Source organism: Schistocerca cancellata, chromosome 9 (genome assembly GCF_023864275.1).
Source record: "Schistocerca cancellata isolate TAMUIC-IGC-003103 chromosome 9, iqSchCanc2.1, whole genome shotgun sequence".
Classification (NCBI taxonomy): domain Eukaryota; kingdom Metazoa; phylum Arthropoda; class Insecta; order Orthoptera; family Acrididae; genus Schistocerca; species Schistocerca cancellata.
Genome location: NC_064634.1, coordinates 504,601,642 through 504,619,209, shown reverse-complemented (window position 1 = coordinate 504,619,209; position 17,568 = coordinate 504,601,642).

The following is a 17,568-nucleotide window of genomic DNA, read 5'->3' as shown; positions in this document are numbered from 1 at the left end:
CTGTACTTTCATAGAGAGTGCTGGGGCTGTATGGCCACCAGCAGGAGATAACTTCATCCGCTTCATTTGTGGGTGATTCACCATGGTGCTACCCACTCTGAACAGAGGCTCTCCCCATGGGTGCCAGCAATGGCTACCTGGCCAGTAATCCATTGCTCGGAAGCCCCAAGCCCCAGGTACAACAGGCACTTATTCCTCAGCATTCATGGGGAATTTTCAGCTCAGGCACCAGCAGTGTGATCCCTGTGTGATCAGGGGGCTACTGCCCTGTGGGTACTTGACAACCCCTCCCCACCCCCCCACCCCCACCCCCACAACAGGATGGCTAACGTGCTAAGTTTTGGATGTATTACTGTATTAAAGGGAAGGATGAACAGATGGAAAGACACAAAGGTGGAGCACACACCACACTGTGTGACCTTCCGTGTATGATCCACAATTCTGGAGAATTGGTGGCAGGTCAAACCCAACAATGGGGACCATGTGCTTATTTAATGAAAAGTTGGAGAATATGCCAGAAGAGGAAACTCAAGGCCCAGTCATAAACTAGGTCCAAGCAGGGTCGGCACCAAGAAAACCATCAGATTGAGAGGCACAGGGGGAAAGGGATAGTGGAAGTATAAGCATGCAGCACAGAAAGGAAGTAATGCTGCAAAGGCTGGGGCCCTGTGGTAGCCAAGCACGTACCCTCCTGGGAGGGAGATGGGGGAGGGGGGAGAGGGGGGATGGTAAAGTGCTGGGGGAGTGGTGGAGGGGGTTGCTGGGGGGGGGGGAATGGGTGGGGGTGGTGAGTGGGAAAGGAGAGAAGTTGAAGAGGGAAAAAAGAATATTTGGTGTGTTTGGTGGAACAGAAGGGTGTGTAGTGTTGGAGTGGGAGCTGGAAAGTGGATAGGTGGGACAAGGACAAAGACTAATGAAGTGTGAGGATATAGTGGTTATGGGAATGTAGTATATATTACTGTGAGGGTTCCCATCTGTGCAGGTTAGAAGAGCTAGGGTTGGTGGGGAAGATCCAGATGACACAGGCTATGAAACAGTTATTGAAGTAAAGAGTGTTGTGACAGTCAGCATTTTCAGCAGCTAGGCAGTCCAGCTGTCTCTTGGCACAGTTTGTTGGTGGCCACTAGTGTGAACGGACAGTTTTTTGGCTGCCATGCCTGTGTAGGATGCAGCACAGTGGTTGCAGTGTAGTTTCTAGATCGCATGAGTACATTCACATGCAGCTCTCCCTTTGATGGGATACGTGATGCCTGTGGCTACACCAAAGTAGGTGGTGGTAGCGGGACGTATGAGGTTCTGGAGGTATGTGGATAAGGTGTCTTCATCCTTGATCCTGAGCATGAAGGTGTCACCAATGAATCTGAACCAGGTAAGTGGTTTGGGATTATGCATGGTTAGGAGGGATTTCCCTAGATGGCTCACGGATAGGTTGACAGTGCCATTTGGGTGCCCATTGTCCCACCACAAATTCTAAGTTCCTTCACAGACTAGGTTATAACCTGACCTGAAATTGTAGATACTGCCAAAACCTGATGAAGGAGTTGGACATACTGTCAGCTACTGTTATTGGGTGACCCCTGGCAACAGCACATGGAGTTAATTCTCAGTGATACTGTGAAAGCAGCCTCCTTTGTAGCCTGATTGTTCATCCCCAGTATACTACCAAGAAACTAACATCTGTCACCTGCTTAACCCATGAGTGAGCCTACATGATCATTACATTTCTCATCTCTACGAAGTGTTGTACCCAAGTATTGGTATGAATATAATAGAGGGAAACATTCCACGTGGGAAAAATATATCTAAAAAGAAAGATGATGAGACTTACCAAACAAAAGCGCTGGCAGGTCGATAGACACACAAACAAACACAAACATACACACAAAATTCTAGCTTTCACAACCAATGGTTGCCTTGTCAGGAAAGAGGGAAGGAGAGGGAAAGACAAAAGGATTTGGGTTTTAAGGGAGAGGATAAGGAGTCATTCCAATCCCGGGAGCGGAAAGACTTACCTTAGGGGGAAAAAAGGACAGGTATACACTCGCGCACACACACACATATCCATCCGCATATACACAGACACAAGCAGACATTTGTAAGTATTGGGATGAGTTGACTGATTCTGACTGTGACTCACTGATACTATAGTCATAGGATCTGAGAGCTTCAGGCGCAGCATCAAGCAATGGTTGACTGTAACAGGGGAAAGAAATACATTAGAAGATAAATGGGTAGCTTTAAGAGATGAAATAGTGAAGGCAGCAGAAGATTAAATAGGTAGAAAGACGAGTCCTAATAGGAATCCTTGAATAATGCAAGAGATATTGAATTCAATTGATGAAAGACGAAAATTTAAAAATGCAGCAAATGAAGCAGCTGAAAGGAAATACAAAAAGGCTAAAAAATGAGGTTGATAGAAGATCAAAATTCCTAATCAGGAATGTCTACAGGACAAATGTAAAGATTTAGAAGCATATTTCACTCGAGGAGAGATAGATACTGCCTACAGGAAAATTAAATAGGCCTTTGGAGAAAAGAGAAGCAGCTGCATAAATAACAAGAGCTTGGATGGCAAACCAGTCCTCAGAAAAGAAGGGAAAGCTGAAAGGTGGAAGGAGTATTTAGAGGGTCTGTACAAGGTAGATGAACTTGAAAGTGATATTATAGAAACGGAAGTGAACGTAGATGAAGATGGGACAGGAGATATGATACTATGAGAAGGACTTGACAAAGCTTTCAAAGACCTAAGCCAAAACGAGACCCACGAGTAGACAACATTCCGTCAGAACTACTAATACCCTTGGGAGAGCCAGCCATGACAAAACTCTTCCATCCAGTGGGCAAGACATATGAGACAGACTTCAAGAAGAATGTGGTAATCCCAATTCCAAAGAAAGCAGTTGCTGACATGTGTGAAAATTACTGAACTATCAACTTAATAAGTCATGGTTGCTCAGTACTATCACAACTACTTTACAGAAGAATGGAAAAACTGGCAGAAGCAGTTTGGGTTCCAGAGAAATGTACGGACATGTGAGGCAATACTAATCCTATGACTTATCTTAGAAAATAGGAAAGGCAAACCTAGAGGTATAGCATTTGTAGATTTAGAGCAAGCTTTTACAGTGTTGACGGGAATACTCTCTTTGAAATTATGAGGGTAGCAGGGGTAAAATACAGTGAGTGAAGGGCTATTTACAACTTGTACAGAAACCAGAGGGCAGTAATAAGAGTCAAGGAGCACGAAAGGGAGGCAGTAGTTCAGAAGGGCGTGAGTCAAGGATGTAGCCTATCTCTGAAGTTATTCAACCTGACCACTGAACAAGCAGTAAACAAAACCAAAGAAAAATTTGGAGTAGGAATTAAAGTTCAAGGAGCAGAAATAAAAGCTTTGCAGTTAGGTGATGATATTGAAATTCTGTCAGAGACAGCAAAGGACTTGGAAGAACAGTTGAACGGAATGGACAGCGTCTTGAAATGAGGATACAAGATGAACAACAACAAAAGCAAAACATGGATAATGGAATGTAGTCAAATTAAATCCAGTGATGCTAAGAGATTCAGATTAGGAAATGAGTCACTTAAAGTAGTAGATGAGTTTTGCTATGATGATGGCTGAAGTAGAGAGAATATAAAATGTAGACTTGCAATGACAAGAAAAGTATTTCTGAAGACAAGAAATCTGTTAACATCGAATATAGATTTAAGTGTTAAGAAGTCTTTTCTGAAGGTATTTGTCTGGAATGTAGCCATGAATGAAGTGAAACATGGGCAATAAATAGTTTAGATAAAAAGAGAATAGAAGTTTTTTAAATATGATGCTACAAAAAAAAACTGAAGATTAGATGGGTCAATCATGTCAACTGATGAGGGAAATGAATAGAATTGGGGAGACAAGAAATTTGTGGCACAACTTGACCAAAAGAAGCGATTGGTTGATAGAACACATTCTGAGACATCAACAGACCACCAATTTCACACTGGAGGAAAGAGAGAGAGAGAGAGGGGGGGGGGGGGGGGCAGGGGGGGCGGTAAAAATTGCACAGGGAGACCAAGAGATGAAAACAGTAAGCAGATCCAGGAAGATGTATGTTGCAGTTGTTATTCAGAGATGAAGAGGCTTGCACATGATAGAACAGCATGGAGAGCTGCATCAAACCAGTCATCGGACTGAAGACCACAACAACATCAACAACAACAATGGAAGATGATTTTTCATTTTCTGAAGTGCACAATTTCTCCACATTTAAAGCAAGTTACAAATCTTTGCACCATTTTTAAATGTTATCAAGGTTTAACTGAATATTTATACAACTTGATTTGTACAGTACTTCATTACAGATAACTGCATCTGGAAAAAGTATGAGGTTACGATTAAACAAAATGAACAGCAAGAACGCAGCATGTCATTCTCAATGGAAAGAAGTCTTCCGAAATAAGAGTGATTTCAGGTGTGCCACAGGGGAGTGTCGTAGGACCGTTGCTATTCACAATATACATAAATGACATTGTGGATGACATCGGAAGTTCACTGAGGCTTTTTGCGGATGATGCTGTGGTATATCGAGAGGTTATAACAATGGAAAATTGTACTGAAATGCAGGAGGATCTGCAGCGAATTGACGCATGGTGCAGGGAATGGCAATTGAATCTCAATGTAGATAAGTGTAATGTGCTGCGAATACATAGAAAGAAATATCCCATATCATTTAGCTACAATATAGCAGGTCAGCAACTAGAAGCAGTTAATTCCATAAATTATCTGGGAGTACACATTAGGAGTGATTTAAAATGGAATGATTATATAAAGTTGATCGTCGGTAAAGCAGATGCCAGACTGAGATTCATTGGAAGAATCCTAAGGAAATGCAATCCGAAAACAAACGAAGTAGGTTACAGTACGCTTGTTTGTCCACTGCTTGAATACTGCTGAACAGTGCAGGGTTGATAGAATAGGGTTGATAGAAGAGATAGAGAAGATCCAATGGAGAGCAGCGCGCTTCGTTACAGGATCATTTAGTAATCGTGAAAGCATTATGGAGATGATAGATAAACTCCAGTGGAAGACTCTGCAGGAGAGACGCTCAGTAGCTCGGTACGGGCTTTTGTTGAAGTTTTGATAACATATCTTCTCCGAGGAGTCAAGCAGTATATTGCTCCCTCCTACGTATATCTCGTGAAGAGACCACGAGGATAAAATCAGAGAGATTAGAGCCCACACAGAGGCATACTGACAATCCTTCTTTCCACAAATAATACGAGACTGGAATAGAAGGGAGAACCGATAGAGGTACTCAAGGTACCCTCTGCCACACACCGTCAGGTGGATTGCGGAGTATGGATGTAGATGTAGATGTAGAAGCCTACCAGCACAATTCTAGGGTCTCGCCCGAAGTTAATTCTACATTTGCTGGTGACTCTCCATCCAAGATAACCAGCTGGGTCCTCTCAACCAAAAAATCCACAGTCTAGTCATAAGTTTTGCCTGATAGCCCATACTATCATATTTTTGATAATAAGCATACATGTGGTACAGAGTCAAATGATTTTTGGAAATCCTAAATATTGCATCTACTTGACTGCCTTCAGTATGTCAGGTGAGAAAAGAGCGAGTTGGATTTCACACGATCAATGTTTTCGGAATCCATGCTGGTTGACATGGAAGAAGTCATTCTGTTTGAGATACCTTATTATTTTTGAGCTCAGAATATGACTCTAAAACAAATCAAAGTCAGAGATATTGGATGGTAGTTTTGTGGGGTCATTTCTGCTACCCTTCTTGTTGGCGGGTGTGAGCTGTGTTCTTTTTGCGAGAACTGGGCACAATTTTTTTGTTGGAGATATCTATGATAGATTACAGATAGAGAGGCTAACTCAACTGTAAATTCAGTATAGGATCTGATATTGACTCCATTAGGCCCTCAAGCTTTGTTTAATTTTAACAATCTTAACTGTTTCTCAATGTCACTGACATCAATATGTATTTCACTTATCTTTTCAGTGGTATGGAATAAAATTGGGGCAGTAGTCCTTAGGTTCCCTCTGCAAGGAACATTTCGAAACAGAGTTAAGCATTTTTGCTTTTGCGTTGTTACTGTTAGTTTCAGCTTCTGTCTCATTCACAAGTAGTTGTATGGTAACTTTGGTGCCACTAACAGCCTTTACACATGATCAGAATTTCTTTCAGTTTTGTAAAAGTTCATTTGACAAAATTCTGCCCCTGTGGCCACTCAAGGCTTCAGACATTGCTCTCTCAACTGCCAGATGTGTTTCATTCAGCATCTCTCCAGCTATAGCCCTATGTTTTGTTTTAGTTCTATTATGCAGTAGTCTGTCTTTCTTAGAAATTGCTTTATAGTGACTGTATATCATGAAGGGATCCATCATGAACTATTTTACTGATCACATATCTACCCAGTGCATGATCAACTATTATTTTACACTTAAGCCATAGTTTCTTTACATGGTCTCACACTGTGCCAAAGTTTCTATTTCTTCATTGAGGTGTCACTGCTGCTTTTTTTATCTAGTGTACAGAATGTGTAAATGTTTCACTTGCTTTAGTTGTCCTTTGTACTTTGGTAATCACTGTTGCCACAAGGAAAGCATGGTCATTGATACCAGTTTTGATATGAACATCCTCGAACAGGTCCAGTCTATCTGTTGCCATTATATCTAATATATTTCCATCATAAGTGGGGTCCTGAACTGCCTAAGTAATTTTTAGAGAAGGCATTTTGTAATGTTTCCCAATTGATTGTTGGATGATTAAAGTCTCCATCAAAAATTACAGTATAAATGTGGAATTTATGCACTAGGGAGCTGAAGCTTTCTCTAAAGTTTTCAGTTATAATAGGAGGCAAGTCTTGTGATCAGTAGAAGAATCCAATGGCAATTTTATATCCACCCCAGATTCTAAGTTTTGCTCAAATAATCTCACATCCAGCTTTGATTTGTATCTTGATGGATTTGAGTTCCTTGTTTACTGCAACAAATACACCATCTCTATTTCCCATTAGCTTATTCTTTCAATGTACACTTAAATTTTCCCCCAAAATCTCACTCTTATTAATTTCAGGTTTTAACCAGCTTTCCATACCTAGTATTATATGAGCTTCACTGCTTTTCAGGAACACTTGAAACTCTGGCACTTCGTTGTGAATGCTTTGGCAGTTAATAACAAGGAATTTAATACTCTTACCTGTGGGGGCAGTATTTTGGGTCTTATGCTAATACTTTTGGGTCTCCTAAAGCTTTATTATCTGGGCTAGATGGAGTTGTCCAATATAAAAAAAAAAAACTTGGGTGCACCACACACACAAACAGTTACCTCTGAACTTTTATGATAAGTTCAGCTGTAACAAATCTTATGCACTGTGATTGCCAAACTTCATACTGATGTCCACAAAATGAAGATGTTGGGAACCACATTAGAGTTTCTGATACACTGCAGTGGAGGAGGAGAGGAAATCCTCAATCACATTGTCACAAGTGATCAAACATGAATTTCATACATCAATGTGGGGATAAAAAACAATCAATTGAGTGGAGCCAAACAAGCCTTTAAAGTGTCACATTTAGGTTATGAATGTCTTACATAACACCACCAATTTAGCAGTAAAAGAACTGTATATTATGCATAGTGTGTTTCAGACATTAGATATCGATAACTAATCTACTCAGACTACAGAAAACGGTCATCCAAGCCAGGGTGGAAGCTAAGAAAAAAGCACTGCAAACATTTATTTGAAAAGCTAAAGCTAATATCCAGTCCAGCATATATATTTATAAGACCAATTTTCACAAAGAGAAACCCACAACCTCCTCAGAGCAACTGCTTGTTTCCATCAGTATGAAACTAGACATACAAGACGTTACATATTACCTAATCACAAAATAAACCTATATGAAAAAATTCACATTGTAGAGACATGAAATTTATAGGTACAATCTTGAAGGGGAAGTGTAACCCAAATCTAAAAAAATGCTGAAAGAGACCTGGAAGAACAGTGAAAAGTACATGCTACCGTAGTGCAAAAGATTTCTTGAATGATAACCATGTAAAATAACACCCATCTGAAGAAGTAACACCACATGTTCTAAACTTGGATTATTTTTATTAAAGTGATAATATTGACAAGTCACCTATGTCACAAACTTTAATTGCATGAGGCACATTATGTGATGATACATATATGACAAACAATTATTGATGGATTTATTGACGAGCTGCAAAACATTTTCTGCGCAAAAACTGATAAATGTTTTTCAGACAGAAAGAGCCTTGTTGATTTTATGCAAAGATGAATTGTAACTCCAGATGCACTGTAACTCCAGAATTTACTTTTAATGCTTAAAAAGCAAAGAACAGCCACTCAGAACAAACGGCACAGGATGCCGAGTTCTCGCATTGTTTTTGTACACGATAATGCTAGGCCACTTACTGCCACGCATGCGGATTCAGGTACAGAACACAAGATAATTGCAGATACTTTCTGGTGGAAGGCCCAAACCCTGTAGCAAATAGGACAGCTCTTCTAAGAAAACCTGCACATTATTGGAAAGAAAGTCCATTGTCATCCCATTCTCCATTTTGTGTGTAACCTGGCTCAATCAAAATTGTGCCAGGAAGTACATCTCGCAAAATCTGAAGGGCAATGGGTGCTCAAAAGTGGATGCTGTCACAGCAACTTCTTGCTTGTCATGCAACATCCAAAGAATATACCTTCATCAAAAGTGCAAAACTAATATTTACAAACCATAAATCAATGGAGATGGATAGAAATGTGTTTAAACATTGAGTTTTAGATGTATTACATGGTTACAAATGTCGTGCCCCTACAAAGTCTCATAAATATGTATGCTGGATTGAACACTAGCTTTAGCTTTTCATGGTTTAGAGACTGTAGAGACTGTCAGAGACAGTGCTACTTATATCACAAAGTTTGTCTCCCCCTCCCCCCCCCAATCCTTTTCCCTGTTCATTTTAATACAATACAGGAAAAAATTACACAGTGGCTGCTACGTAAAAGTAGACATGTCACAGCCAGTCTGGCAACACAAGTACATTTGCAGTCAGTTTGACCTTGATGGCATAGCAGCAGGAATGAGCCAGAAAGATGGTGTCCAGAAAGCGTACATTCAGAAACAAAAATTTACAGAATTTACTTGATAATTTTAGTGTAGAGGACTGGATTATGTGCATGTGCAACATTGTAAACTTGTGAGATGATTTCACTGAGATCATTGTCATTGCGTCTGATGACAACTTTGATACTGAATTTTAAAAACAAAATAACAGCCTGCACAGGAAAAGGGCTTCCCTTAAGAAGTATGCACTATAATTCACACAAAAATACATTGAAGACAGAAAGGCTCACAGATGGAGACTTGGCTGCTATTCCACTACAGTATCTTTTTGTCTGCAGTTCATGGTCTAGTGACCAGCCTCTGGGTCCGGTAGTCCCGGGTTTGATTCCCGGCCGGGTCGGGGGTTTTCTCTGCCCAGGGGCTGAGTGTTTGTGTTGTCTCCAGCATTCCATCATCGTCATTCACGAATGTGATGAGATTGGACTGAGTAAAGATTGGGAAATTGTACGGGCGCTGATAACCGCACAGTTGAGTGCCCAACAAACCAACCAAACTACCGTATTTTCAAACATTCTCCCTACATATGTTTCTGCAACCATAACAAATTGTTTAAAAACACCTCTGCTTATGGCTGTAAAATCTTTATCCCAATATGCTGTTGGCCAATATTAACTAACTTAATTTTCAAATGTGCACCTCTAGTTCACTGTGTGCAGCCATCTCAAACCTAAGTCTGACTGCATTGCTAACAAGTTTAGTGAGTTCAGTTCAACAAGTGTGCCCGGAACTAAAAGCTTCTAATATCTTGTTAAGTGACATTTCACCACCACCTTAAACTTATTGCTGATATTTGATTTACAAGTATACAGCTGTTGTCTGGAGCATGATTCTCTGCTAACATTTTGTCTTCCACTGACGAAGACTTCTGATGCTTTAATGACTGAGAAAACTGTTAGAAAGTGAAACAAACTCAGCAAGCTTGTCGAGCTCATTTGAGTATTAACATTTTTCTCAGTCTTCATCCTGGAAGACAAAACCTTATGTAGAGAATATTGCCTCCAACCACAGCGGTATAAACGTAAATCAAATATTAGCAATAATGCAAATACTGGCCTGCATTCTATGATTACCTTTAAGTAACATTAAAATTATTTATTACTCAACCAGTATTTCGGGCAAGCTGATCAGGAATCTGACAGAGGATATAATAAATAAAATTAGATGATTAAAATCACCATTGTCATATCATATAATAAAAATAACCAAGCCTTACAGTGGAACTAACCAAGTTCCAGTTGGTGTCCTGTATACTGCATAGCAACTTTCAGTGTCAGTTTTGACAGATTGCTGATGACAGGGCTGGCCCTAAAAACCTGTCGAGTAATATATAATTTGGCACAGCTTAAGGCTTTTGTTTTCTAAAAAAATTTGTGCATCTAGTATCCAGAAGCTGCGTGTCCAGTGCAACTGAAATGTTCACTTCCGATTTCAGACAACTGAGGTCAAGCATGCAAAAAATGTGGAACAGGTAGATTCCGCACTCACCCCTCCAATTGCACATCTCTAGTGTAGTGTGTTGTGTGGTAACTGTTGATAAAACATTGCTGCTATCACAGGTGTCCCTGCCTCTCACACAGTACGATGTACAAGTACTTGCAACAAGTATCCAATAGGGTGTGCTGGGTGCATGCAATAGGCATGTTTTATACCTGGTTCTTTCGACATAGACATGACCTGTCTGGTGGGGAATCACAAGGTTGGCATAAGGCTGGACCAGGACATTTCTGAGGTTGAGTGGGCTACAAAGACCAAGTTTGGCAGGGCTCTCATTTCAGGGCACGATGAAACTTAGTCAGAGTCCTGGTGGAGGGTGTGCCACTGCTGCTGGTTAGTGCAAGTTATAGCACATGTGAACAGGACACAGGAGATCTCTCTGTGGGTTTCCTGCCTGTGGAGGTCTATGGGGGACCTAAGGCCTTTCGATGACATTCACCGTACTGGGCAAGAGATTTCTCATGGATGCAAATGTGTTGTCTGTATATAGTCTAACAGAACAGGAGACTTTTTGGTGTGGAAAAAAAATGTAAAGAATAAAAGCAAAGGCACTGACAGTTGTTGGTATGTTTTTTATTTATTTATTTATTTTTCAAACATTAGAAATGTTGGATGCAGACCTGGCACATGGTCTTTGCCAACTGTCCATTTGTTCACTCTACAAGCCTTACCATGAAGATCTCATCCATGAAATCCAGCACTAACCCTGAGGCTTACTCAATACACTCCCAGAGCTGCTACCCCCCCCCCCCCCCCCCGCCCTCCCTCAATCTCCTTCCTCACTTCAGAAACCCCACACACTCATCTGTCAACCAGTCATCAAGGATGCCTTATCATAGCTAGTTACTGGGCTCCCTTAAAAATAATCTTTACTGTAGGTTATCATTCACCTATATCTCACTCACACCGTATTACCATCCACCTCCATGCTCATCACAGTTGACACCACCTCCCAAAGCACTGACATACTCCACAATAACAGATTTGTCCACATCAAACACCACACTCCACATGTCTTACCTAAGCAAAGCCAGCTGCAGTGGCCGAGCGGTTCTAGGTGCTTCAGTCCAGAACCGCGCGACTGCTACGGTCGCAGGTTCGAATCCTGCCTCGGGCACGGATGTGTGCGATGTCCTTAGGTAAGTTAAGTTTAAGTAGTTCTAGGGGACTGATGACCTCAGATGTTAAGTCCCATAGTGCTCAGAGCTATTTGAACCATTTTTACCTATGCAAAACCCATGACCTCATTACTTACACAAAAGATGAAATGTATGCTCATCCACACTTACTATGTTTTGGAGGAAAGACACACAAACACACATCATGCCTCCACCATGTGCCAACACATTTATGCACTACTTAGAGGAAGCCTTCAGTCGCCCAAGATGCAAGTTCACTGATATTTTCACAATTTGGGCAAAGGGCCAATACACTGTCTCCATTTCCCGACAGCCTCAACATAATTTCTCCTATCTATTTCATCAGGTAATCTACAGCTCTATGTGCTCCCCTCTGGACACTGGCTACCATTCTGTAGGTTCTCAGTTTAAAATTCATCAAACCCCAACTGTACCTCCAAATCAGTAACTGCCATCTCAATAAGGAGGCCACTGCTTTGAAATATTGCTACTTCTTCAGATATGTTAAACATTTTATCTCCTATTATCTTTCTAATATCCACCATGTAACAATAGTTATATATGTGGCAACACAAAACATATATTTACAGTAGGCATCTATATTACTAAATGGCTAACTCTGTGCACAGTTCATGGTCTCATTTTCAGCTTTCCTATCTAATGACTTCCAGGGGGCAACAAGAATTTGATCTTCAGCATTTCATTTAATTAATGACCGAATTCAAAAACTTCGAATGTTGTTGTTATCTGCTCACTAAGAGGTATAATCTTACTTTAAAGCTTTAACACTGGAAGACAAGTATTACAGTTAGAAACTGTGTGTGTCTAAAGGGACAGCACCTCATGGCATTCAAATTACCCTGACAACATTCACCAAATATTTCATAATAAGAGTGCTTACAAACTCCCAACAAACTTGACATGATTGCAAGCACTTTCTAAACTTTTCTTGCTTACATGGTTAAAGTCAAATATTTAATATATTGATTCATTTGTAAAGCAATCACGTGTCTCAAGCCCTCGAATGGGCACACCTATGTATAAAGTCCACCAACTGAAAACAACATTGTCCTACATTTTTCCATTGCTGTTTTACAATTATGAATCTATACCTACTCCTTCGTTATTGCTTCAGCTGCCACAGTGGGAAGTTGTGTTGTCATATACACAAATGAATAACAGTAATGTAGAATAAACACTCAAGCTAGGTGAGAAAACATTTACATTCCGCACACAAAAATGACCCAGATTCTGAGCTAGCAGAAAAATCCCAAAATGAGGCAGTTGTCTATGAGTTAATTAGCAATTGCATAACCTGTTGGCTGGGATCTGATACAAATGAGCTGCTTAATGATTTGAGTATTTGGGTCACACCGATCACATTCTAACTGAAACATTTTTAACAACAAATACAATTAATTAATTAATTTACTGGGAAGTGAGCAGGCATTAAAAGATCTTCACAGACACCTTACCAAAGCATTCTTATAATGCTCATGTTTACCAAATACTTTCTATCCTTTACTTATATTGTTTCAAGAGAGATCTAGAGACAACGATGACGACGACGAAGCTGCTGCCGCCACCACCGCCACCGCCAACATACGTTACATAGGCATGCCAGTGCCCTGGTATTTTGTTTCTAAACATTATCACAGGTCCTCCTTTTCTACTTTTCACTAGTGCTATTACCAAAACTGAGCACTGCATGTTTATTTAAGCATCTCGTATTCTGGACAAAATCAGTACATATTGTTCTTCAAAAAGATGGGCCCAAATTGATCAGCTTTTATTTAAAGAAAAAAATGGTGTGTGAATAATCTATATATACTCGTAGATGGAATCATCAAGTTGTAAAGTTTGCAAACACAGATCACAAATGTTCAGTGTGGTCTACTACTACTACTACTACTACTACTACTAAACAGCAAACATCAAAGAAGAATTCTTCCCACATGTGAGTAGTAGTCTCATGTTGTAGAATACAAATCAGCTTTGATATGTTTTGCGAGTTGGCCAGAGTAGTTGGTGGAGGTGTAATGTAAACTGCCTCTTACAAAGCACCACTCTACAGAAAACTTTCTTCAATTTGTCTTATGTCACCACTGGAGACACATTGTAGTACATACTTCACTCTCTACAGATACATCCACTTGGTTGAAACTACTTAAACCAACCCTTATGCTTTTCATAGTTGGTAGCTTGAAGCGAAATCTGAGACAAAATGCCCTTTGCTCTAAAATTACCAATTCATTTCTTCTGAACTCAGAAACATAGAAAGCTTAATGCACCATGCTCTCCATCTCGTACACAATTGAGAAGCTGGTTGCTGTTGGCATGAGCATTCTAGTGGTTGTGTATGCAACTATTACCACTTTAGTGGTGGTAATCTAAATTTGGATCCTTTTCTTTCCAAGGTGTGAAGATTATTCATATCCAATTTATATGTTGTGACATAAACATTAATTAAATTGAATCATCCTTTTTCAGTAATCTGATACAACACTGAAGGTTAAGAGAGGCAAGAGGGAATTTACAGTATCAATATCTACAAAGGATAGGGAACGCCAAATATATTAAAATAATACTGGCAATATGTTTTTTTCACATTAAGCCGTTGTTTAGTTGTGCTGTGACTTATGACACACTGCACTTGTATGCTATGTCATGCTGTAGTCACCATGCTCACGTAGGCAAATAAGATAACATATTTACATTACCTATAAGACAATGAAGTCTAGTCTAGATGTATGCAGAACACTTCCCAAACAGAAGGCACCATCAGTTAACACCTTTTGACTGCTTACTACTGTTTAAGAGAAATGGACACGCTTATACCCACAAATATCAACACAGTGTGGCAAAGAGCAGAGAAGACACCAGAATTTGGTGTAGAGGTACTCCAGTATATTTTGGGGGGAAAAGCCTTCATTCAGTGACAGAAATCTCTGCTACTAATTAGCTTTTTTGGAATGTTGCAAATGAGTATTACATTTAGCCTTACCACATAAAGTCCCATGCTCTGAAATACAAGGTTATCCAAGGCAAGCAAACTTTGAGCTTGGCATAATAGCAGTTTCAGTGTCAACTGTGTGAATTTCACCCAATCCATTCTATAGATACATTCAGCTATTTTTACTTCGGGTGGGGGTATTCAACATGCACAGATTAATATTTGGTGCATGAAATCTCATTACTCTGAAGAGTATGGTTACCAGGAAAGATACTGGCAAATGTCTGGACAGGTATCAGCAGTAACAACTTTACTACTAAAGTTGTTATTGTTGCATTAAACTGATTATAAGGCCATAATTATTTTCCCTTTCTACAAGAGAAACAATTAATGCATTTACTGATGGAAGACATTTCCCTCCACATACACCACAGGATGATGTGCCAAAAGCATTGTGCTCTGGCACACTTCACTCCAGCAGGAAGCAAATATCTCAGTACAGTACAAGTGGACTGGTCATAGTTGTTCTGAAGAGTGGTCTCCCAAATGACCTGCATTAACAGTAATGCATGTTTTGTTTAGGATTTTATGAAACACATTTACTGAACACCTAGCACAAAAGCCAACAGCCCTGCTGCAGTGGAAACACCAGTTCACGTCAGATCACCAAAGTTAAGCAATGTTGGTCTCAGCTAACAATTAGACGGGTGACCACCCGTGTCTGCCAAGCGCTGTCGGCAAGTGGGATGCTCTCTGGCCTTTTGAGGCCAACTGAGGAGCTACTCAATTTGGAGTAGTGGCTCTGGTGACAGAAACTTATAATGGCCAGGAGAGTGGTGTGCTGACCACATGCCATTTCTTTTCTGCACCCAGCAGTGTTTATCAGCTGAGGATGACACGGCAATTGGTCAGTACTGTTGGGCCTTCCGAGGCTTGTTCAGATGGAGTAACAACATCCATAAGAGGTAGATACAAGAATTTTTGAGGGCACAGGAATAACTTACAAAATGCCACAAATTTTCAAGGGGGTATATTGTCAGTTTTTTGGCATTATCAGAGGCAAAAAGTTAAAGTATATGATATGAAAATGTGACTTAAGGAAGCAAAGCACTTTAAAAGTTGTTTGTTTTCTTACTCATCAGTGACATCATTTACAGACACTATTATGGTTGTTAGAATGAATACAATTGTTTTTGTTAGTGGATGATAAACGATTCAGGCAAGAAGAGAACAGCATATTTTGAAATGTGGTGCTACAGAAGAATGCTGAAGATTAAATGGGTAGATCCAATAACTAATGAAGAGGTAATGAATCATACTTTGGAAAGGAAGAAATTTGGGGCAAACTTGACTAAAATAAGGGATTGGTAGTAGGAACCATTCTGAGGCATCAAGAAATCATCAGTTTGGTAATGGAAGGAAGTGTAGGCAGTAAAAATTGTAGATGGAGACCAAGGCCTGGATACAGTATGCAGGTTCAAATGGATGTAAGTTGCAGTAGCTATGCAGAAATGAAGATGCTTAAGCAGGATACACTAGTGTTTAGAGATGCATCAAACCAGCCTTTGAACTGGAGAGAACCAACCCATACAGTATGAAAACTCAAATCGCATGCTCTTTAAGATTTCATTATTTACCAACAATGTATCTTACAGTATTTTGTACAGACTACTTGAGTGTAATTTCTGTAGTGCAATTTATTCACTTAAAGCTGGTGTGGGCAATCTTTGGTGACCTGCGAGCCCAATTCATATACATAAGCTCATGGACAGCATCATTGCACTGTGACAGCAACGCCCCTAGCACACAAAGTCAAAACTACACTGTGTGTGATTTTAACGTTTATGGGATAATGCAGAAATATTAAGGGCATCCCCTTCCTGATATGCCACGCTAAGAAATTATACCTCGAAACACATGTTTTTGAGAAAACTTTCTTCCGCAGGTTGGAGCAAGCTGTCGTTTGCCCACCAGTGCCTTAAAGCAACATAATTATGGTACTGTTAGCACCCCCGATTTAATGGTCAAACTCACATAACACAAAAATCCATCCTGACATAGCTAGCCTTTGATACAAAGCTAAAGGTTGTAGAGATTCTACTGTTCAGCTTAAGCAACTAACTTTGCCTAATTTAACCAGTATCTGCACTATTTAGTGTAAAAGATACTAGCTGGGAAACATTTTGATACATATTAGGCATATTTGTCACAAACTGGTATTTTACTGGTATTTTAAGGCCTCAGATCCACACACTTGAGTTTCTCATGTAAGGAAACAAAGACACCCAACACTTCCTCCCTATGCCACAACCCAGTTATAAATACAATATGAAACAAGAGAACATATCTCAAACTGTCATACATTGTCCAACAGCTGGGTGACTATGAATAAAATGTAAAAAGGTGGAAAACCTGGCAGTACGAACACAGCTGCTTTTGGGCAGCAAATAGGATATCACAAAGAAGTTAATGCTTAACTGTGAGCTTCTACTCTCTTCAAGCTCCATAGCAGATGACCATGTCAACATCACAAGCATTGATGATCATATAATCAGCAACCTTGTTATAAACACAAAGACTGTCAAAATGGTCTCCGTTACTTTCTCTGGCAGCACACATCCAAATTTAAAGTTAAAAGAACATTTCGATGTATAACGCTCACTGTAACAAATAATTTATATGTATTTTTGTTAATTGAATTTAAAAGGGACACTTAATTACAAATTTTGCTATTATAAATGATTATTCAAAGAGTGTGAAATACTATCTGTGGCGGAGGATGTGAAAACCACCACAGAAGAAATGATATGTAATTAAAAATGACAAAGACTG